The sequence below is a fragment of the Cyprinodon variegatus genome, unplaced genomic scaffold (assembly GCF_000732505.1).
Source record: "Cyprinodon variegatus isolate N-32 unplaced genomic scaffold, C_variegatus-1.0 Scaffold569, whole genome shotgun sequence".
Lineage (NCBI taxonomy): Eukaryota > Metazoa > Chordata > Actinopteri > Cyprinodontiformes > Cyprinodontidae > Cyprinodon > Cyprinodon variegatus.
Genome location: NW_015151022.1, coordinates 360,029 through 368,573, shown reverse-complemented (window position 1 = coordinate 368,573; position 8,545 = coordinate 360,029).

Genomic DNA, 8,545 nt, shown 5'->3' with positions numbered 1-8,545 from the left:
TTTTTCTGCAGCTTTCACTATTATTTTGATTTTTTCTGTTGTTTTTTTTTGTCGTCTGTGCAGTACAATTGATCACTTCCACCGTGAATAGAACAAAATCTTTTTTAACAATTAGTGAGTCTTCTTCAATTTTTGGACCTTTCTCTAGAGGTTTAGAAATTGCCGTGTGTTGAACTGTTGGTTTGTTTTTTCCTACGGAGATTGAATCCTTTTTGTAGCTTCAGCGTAAGTAATTCTGAGCTCAAATTTCAATTTTTTTTTTATTTCCTCTGACCTTTTGCTTGCTTCACAGCCACGATAAGCAGCAGTATGTTCTCCACCACAGTTACAGCATTTTATTTTAGCTTCTTTTCCATATTTTCCGTATCCATGTTCTCCTGCACACCTTCCACACCTCTGTTTTCCTTTACAAACTGCTGCTATGTGTCCGAATTTTTGGCATTTACAGCATCTAAATGGTGGAGGATTGTAGATTTTGAAATTATAGCTGATGTAACCAATGAATACTTTGCTCAGTAACTGCTCTTCCTCGAATTTAATAAGCACCGATAAACTGTCAGATCTTGACATCCAGGGATTCATGCATTCTGGATATTACTGTAGTCTACAACTGATTGGATTGAAGAGGATATATTGGAACAATTGTTTGAGTATTATAAAAAAAAAAAAAAACAGGGGATATTTTTTCCCACACTGTCTAAAATCTTCGCTTATTGAAAGCATTTTTCAAAATCTAAAAAGAAATTTGGTGCAAAAGCTAAACCCTTTGTACTCTGTAAGCAACCCTACAGTGGGAAGTTTACATATGTATTTTTTAATATGAACAATCTAGAATCTGTTGGACAAATAAAATTGGCATCCTAACTAAAATGTTGTCTGTAATCAAAGGTAACAATTATTTAAATAATTTTGTTTGGAGTCTAATATACAAGTTGCAGGTTCAGACGAAGACTCAGATTGAAGATGCCACTGTGAAGCTGCCTACAGGAAGTACAAGAAGGGACAGAGCAGACTTTACTTCTTCAGGAAGCTTTGGTCCCTCCGGATTAACTGCATTCTACTAGTCTCTTTTGGAGACAGTGATCTCTTTTGCCATCCTGTGTTGGAGTAGCAGCATCAAAGACAATGTCAAGAAGACATTAAACAAGCTCTATCAGACCTGCTTTGTTATGAGAATCTCTCTAGAACCTCTGGAGATTATTTCACAAAGANCAAGCTCTATCAGACCTGCTTTGTTATGAGAATCTCTCTAGAACCTCTGGAGATTATTTCACAAAGAGGGATTCTTATAAAACGAAGAACATTATAAGGTTAATTTTCAGAAGACTGTAAAACAACAACAGAATGTCTTCAGTCAAAGGCTTTACCAGAGCCGCTGCAGGACAGACCTCAGACCAGTCCTGCCTTCAGCTTTTAAAACGCAAAAATAAAAAAAAAAATTCTATGAATTATTACAACCTCTAATTTTCCTTTAGGCTCAATAAAATATTTATTTTAATGGAACTGAACAGTTTTGATAACTCAGATAGTTTAACTGATTTAAAACATTATCAGCACAGTTTAGCTTCTACAATTAGCTATGATACTCACAGAGGACAAAGGAATCACATTCAGCAGGATTCCAATAAACTTCATCTTAAAAAGAATGAATTCTATATATAATGACTCTCATAAATTCATCCCAGCTGAGAGCATGGGGAATAAATGGCTCAACAAAGCAATTATTTTGTGTAAATTGTACGAATGCATTATAAATAAACCTAAGAATATTCCTTATTTACCTCTGTTAATTATGAAAATACATTTATGAATGCATACTTATGCAGTAAATGGTATAGTATCTCCCAGAGGGGTATTACAGCATAGTCCTGAACTCCTTTAAATGCAGATTTGAGGTTGATACAATCATAATTCTCCTCACTTGTTTATTTGCATAATTAAGTGACTGTTTCTTTTGCACTAGAAAAAAATAAACTGATATTCAGAAGCAGCTTAGAAGGAAAAACAACTAGATCACACAGTTTTCCTGGTCAGCACATCCCTTAGTCCACCTCTGTTCCTTTCTACAAATTTTGATAATGAGGATACCAGGAAAGATTTTTCACTTCTGGAAGTGTTTTCAAAGCATATTTATTGGTGCAACATGGATTGTGAAGCTAATCTCTGAGCTAAAACCAGAGCAGGCTCCGTAAGTGGAACTCATGGTTCTCAAAGTGTGACTAATACTGCTTTGTTTGAGTATACTTACAACACCCTTTATCGTTCCCACAAAACTCAACAGAAGCAGAAGTTTCTGGCATATTTCCAGACAAACAAAGACATAAAACACACAGATGGGATGATGTTAATGAGAAATCTCACATTCCCTCTATGCAACCTACTGCAAAAGTAAAGCAGATTTTTTACATCTTACGATGTCATTATCTATATGCCTACGCAAATTACCAGTGACCCATGTCATAACATCATAAAACAGGCTAAAATAGTCATCACCTGGATTTTATCTCACTTTTTTAGAAAAAGTTTTAAGACCTTTCCAGGTGTCTTTGTCAATTCTGGAAGCTTGTTTTGGAGCAACAAGTAGTTTCAGTGGACCTTAGAGGGACTCTCTATTCATAGTAATGAACATTTATGCTAAACTGGCACAAGACGAAGAAGCAGAAGTAATAAAGTATGACAAAAAAAAAAAACCCTCTCCCAAAAATGTTTAGTTTTTATGTTTTAGTTTGATTCACCTTTGCTTTGATGTAAGATGAATTTCTTTAAGCAAGAAAGAGTTAGTATTCNTGAACCTTTATGCTAAACTTGCACAAGACGAAGAAGCAGAAGTAATAAAGTACGACAAAAAAAAAAAAAAAAAAACCCTCTCCCAAAAATGTTTAGTTTTTATGTTTTAGTTTGATTCACCTTTGCTTTGATGTAAGATGAATTTCTTTAAGCAAGAAAGAGTTAGTATTCTGACAGTGATAAAATGGGTGGGAACTTTAAGACAAATCAGCATAAATATGAACAAAAAAAAAAAATTACAATTTTCCATTGAACATATGCTTCCAAACTAGTAAAAGAGGTATAAACAACATCCTCACAGATATGGTTTATACAGAGTTAAAATGAACAGAAACAGGAATAATATATAACAATGAAAACATTCTTGACCATATCCCCCTTCCTCATTTACCATAAACCATAAGACACTACAAATTCATACAACACTTTTCAAACTACAATTTGTGAAACTCTTTTTAAACTTTGTATAACTCCACCCCCATTCTGTTTTACTATTCTGCAATACTTAATATTAGTATTCCATAGGTTAGCCTCATTGCTCTTGGAAAATAAAGCTGGGATGCAAAGTAAAATTTAAGGATATCCTGCCGCCCTGTTTTATTTTTTTAAAGACCCTCTGATGAGGAAAACATTTAAGCTTTTTTTTTTCTTTAAAAAATGCTCAAAGTAACACATCATATTTGCTTTAAGTGCTGATATTTTCTACATTATAGTAAATATTACATGTCTGTGGTGAAAATGAGTTAACATGTGATATGTTGAAAAAAAAATTCTTTTGGAAAAAATTGGGGTAAACAACATTGAGACCAATTTTCCTTAACCATATTTATAAACGCTTGATTGATTCATCATGCCTTTAAATACCAGCAAAACTGTAATTTTTGTCTCTTAAATTGCTATAGGATGAATTAAGAACAACAAAGTCAAAACTCTTATTTTACTCTCGACGTTTTAAAAGAGCTATTTTTTTTCCAGTTTAAAATTGTACACCGGATTGTCTGCACTAAACCATGTAACCTCTACATTTTTCATACTTGGATAAACATTATTTTGTCACACTAAGGTGGTTCTTTTTTTTTTTTTTTTTTTTTACAAAAGAAAAATCATCTTGTGAGGGTAAACGGCAGCCATGATGTATAAAGAAAGCATCTACCTGCACAGATGGGTGTCATCACAAAACGTCCTCAAATATGAACTTTTTACTCTTTAGCTCCATCGAGGATGCAAAGAAGAAGAAACCTCAGATGGCTGTAACCAAAAAATAAACTATTCAAAAAATAAACTCGTTGATTAAAACCTTTGTTTGTCTTTGAGTGTTTACAACCATGTCTAGAAAGTAAAAACAATTTTTTAGGTGGTTAATTTGTCACTAATTCAAACCATGCCACACTGCACTTACCCCTCCTAAGTATCGCAAAACATTCATCAGCTCTGACTCCCTGACCTCTTGGCATCAACGAGCTTCAGCCTCCAGCCAATCAGAGTCAATCTAGACAGCGTCTCACAGTCTGTTACATTTATACCAGAGCATTAAAGTCACCCAAAGGCCTTAGTTCACCTTTAAAACCAACACAGGCACTGCCCTGCACACTAATGACCCCTCAAACATACAAAAACCTCTTCAACGGCCTTGCTCTCCCTCCCAGCAGCAATCAATAAGTGATAAATGGGGTCACTTCAATGTACATATTTAGGCTATGGTTCAGTCTTTATGTGAGGATCTAATGTCAAACTGCAGTAGAACAGATGTGGTTTAACAGCCTTATCATACCACTGAACATGAATTACTACACATGCTTTTTTTTATATCTCTATGCAGTTCCATATCTTTCCCAGCAGAGGGAGACAGGTGCTCAGAATCCCATCCACTACCGCCTCTGTTATCTGAATTTAAACAAATCCTTTTAGGCCTTTTTAACATTTTAAAAGTTGCCACAAAAGAAAAAAAAAAGTTTAGCTAAAGTCAAAACTAATGAAATGCTTGTTTCGTTAGATGTAAATTTACTCTCTTTTATCTGCAAGAGGGTAAATTTAAGCTTAGTTTAGACATGAGGTTAATAGCAAGCTAATATTTCTTGGAAGATAAACAGAATATAGTTAAAAGAAAGATACAACTCAGATAATAAACTTGGTAGGTTTTTGGTTGTTTTCCCAGATGAATAACATCGGTTTGTCAATGCGCCATGTTACACTGGTTGGTGCTGAGCTGTAGGGCTGCAACTAATGATCATTTGTAAACGATGGATCGCTTGATTATTTTTATGATGAATCAATTAATAATCGGGTAGCAAAAGGTTCCTTGAAAAAAGATTGTTAAAGAATGAAACCAGATGATCTTAAAGGCAAAATATTTATATATATTTTTATAATTTTGGTATAAAAACTGCTCTAAGTAGGTAGCTCCTTCAACTAAAGGCATGTTTAAGAGTCTCTATACTCCAGTTAAAGATTAATTTACTACTAAATTACTTGACAATTAATTCAGTAACTGATTAATCACGATTAAGCTGATTGTTTCCCCCCACTGACCTGATCTAGCAGTTCACTCTGAAGAATTTGTAATACAGAACCTAAGATACACTCTTCCTGTTATTTCCCAGGTTTCACTTGTTTGTGATATTTTTTATTTAGTTTTAAGATGTGAGTTTTCTCAGTTTAGATTGGTTTAAATAGTTGAAATAAAACCAACTTCAGGTGTCAGTCTGACAAGCTGCAAGTCTTTCTTAGCTCTAAGCGTTATTATAACTCTCCATTGGTTACAGAAAGTTGTTCAGGTACTGAGGTAGCAAAGCAGCCCCAGACCATCATACTATCACCAGCAGGACTGAGTGCTGGTACAAGTTTAAAATTTTTTTAATGAGATGATTTGTTGACTTTACAAACACAAATGCTAGAAAGTCCTACTTTGTTCCCTATGTCCAGAGAATATTTTCCACAAATTTCTTGGGGATCATCAAGGATGTTTTTGGCAAATGAGACGGACTGTTTGCACTTTTTAGGTCAACACTGAACTGGGCTTTGGAACTTTCTCATGGTTGCCATGTTCCCCTAAATCGTTTTTTATTTTTTATTGTTGATTGATGAGTGCTGACCTTAACTGGGCGAAATGAGGCCTGACCTTGTTTCTAATCTGGTTTTCAAATTCTTGAGATCGAGGGGTGATGCGTTTCTTTTTTGGAATATTTTGGGCTACCTCATGTTGCAAGCTCTGTTATACTGATTTCTTATTTTTAAGGGTTTGGCAAGACTCCAGCCAAAGTGTAGCTTGTGAAGTTAGCCTCCTAAAAAATTAGATTAATATTAAGTACATTTTAAATGGATCAAAATGGATGGTGACTTTTCTCATAGAACCATACCAATTTTGGGGAGCTTTTCTTCTAATAAACATACCTTTTAATTAATTCTTTTTTAAAATTTTGTTTCTTTTTGTTTTTCATTAAAGTTAATCTTCCTCTAATGATCTGAAACATTTTAATGTTAAAGCTTGGGAGGCAGATAATTTTTTGAGTATAATAGCAGATTTGAGCTCATCTTCACTCAGTGATAAACTGAAGACAGTTCAGTCTATTTAACGACTGGATGAGATTCAGGTTTTAAGCAGTCGAACACCGACTAGTCCTGGTTACTGACTACCTGCCAAATTTTAAGACATCCTTAAATTCCAGCACAGTGCAAAACCATTGCTGTTTAACTATTTAAAAGCATTTTTTTTTTTTTATGGATACAATTTTTTTTACGAGAAATTGCCAAAGGCAACAAAAGTCAATTTTGTCAATGAAGCTCAATCTTGGCCAAATTCCATGAAAGAAAAACATCTGCAGGAAGCTTAATCTACCGAAACCAATGAGAGTAAAATCGGCATCTTACTAAACTATTGTGACAAGTTGGAGAAATGCTGCAAAATGTGTTTACGTGCATGTGTGTATGGGTGTGTGTGTTTGAATGCATGTAAGGTCAGAGTTGGGGTCATCTCTGTTTAGTCTGCCGGTTTCTCCAGAGTGGCGACTACAACTTTCTGTTCACGTCGGTGATTTATAGCTCTCAACTTGGGACCTTTGTGGTGCTGTCAAAACATACATGCATGTAAACACACGCAATCCTTTCTTCATCTGTACCATCAAAATATTAAATATTAACAACATATAAGGGAAAATTTAATTTTCATTCATTAATGTTAATTATGTTTTGAATTAAATATCAAAAGTATCTTTTAAAGACATACAAAGTGAAATAAAACATGAACAAGTTGAGGTTTTAAAAAGCAATTTCATGGATGGACAAATAAACCTCTCGTTATGTAGATTTATGGTGCAAATTCTGTTGCACTAAAATGCACGCTGGTCTCACATGCAGCTTGGCCTCTGAGGCCCCTGAAGCTGTAGAAATGATTCTGGGAGCCAGACTCCATCTCTGTCGCCAGGCCACGGCTCCAGCCCCTGTGTGTGCGGCTACAATTTCCTAAAGAATTCACTGCGAGCACCGCACTACTTTCTATTTCCACAGAAACATCAGTGAACCCCCAGCACACCCAAACATGCGCACCCAGTGTAGCCAGGGCTGATAAACACACAGCCTTCACTTTCAATTAGAACTGACAAGACAGTATGATGTACAGTCCTTTTAAATAGCCTGCAAGCCCACAGGGAGAAGAGAAAAGTCGTCTTTTGTTGAATGAACACAATCTTTTCTGCTTCAATAGGCTCATAAACTGAAATTCATCTTTAAAAATCATCCATTTTCATCTGTACTTTTTAAACCAAACTCCTCAGATGTAGAACCTAAATGTCTGTTTCATTTTAAGAGCCCATATTGTTTTGAGTTATTTTTGAAAATGTTTAGCATTTGCTGATTGCTTATCTACAGAGCCCTATCGCATGGTAGATATCATCTTACACACACCAGAAGGGCCAAAGATTTGCAATTATTCCTGACAGATTTGACATAAACAGCTTATCATCCCTGTCTAAAGGCAGCTGTAAACAAACCCACTGCTGATCAACCGACCTGATTTAATCTCCCTCCTGGATTTCTAAACAAGCCCCGTGCAAAGAGCAGATCTTCATCTGCAGACAAAGAAGGCGAGCACAAACGCTTCACAGATCTTGATTCCGTCGTCTAGGAACAAGCAGAAGTTTACAAGATTAGACATCAAGCAGCAAAGCGAGAAACAACAGAAACTCTGCCCCTTTAACAGTGATCTGTGTCTTTCTCTGCAAGTGTGTATTATATGTGTTAAAAGGTTGCGGTATGTGTAGAGGCCATCCAAATAAGCCCCTTTGTTGGTTGAGGAAGAGAGTGTGTTGATGGAATTCTATTGATGTCCGGATTAGGACACGCCTCTGTGATCAAGTGCTCAAACACTAGATAAGAGGGTCAGAAACACCCTTTAATCCTGCCTATCCCTTCTCCAAACAGGACACCATCGTGTCATCTCAGTGGAGAGGAAAAGAGGCTGGAAGAACAGCTAGAAATTTAGCTTTTATCTGATTTATTGCAAAATTCACAATAGGCAGATTTTAAATTACTGGCCAGTGGGATTAAGAGGGCTTTCAAGGGTGCATCCTTAGAAGTAAATATTGAAGACTGTAAATATAACATTGGTTCAAATTCTCTGGAAAAAACATAGGAGAAAAAGTCAGGTTCAAGCCTACAACATAGGAATTAGGAAATGGTCTGATTTGGATGTAACTTGGTAAAAATGGAGACTATCGTCCAGCAAAACACTTATTCTGAAAGTTTGTGGCTTTGCATCAGTGTC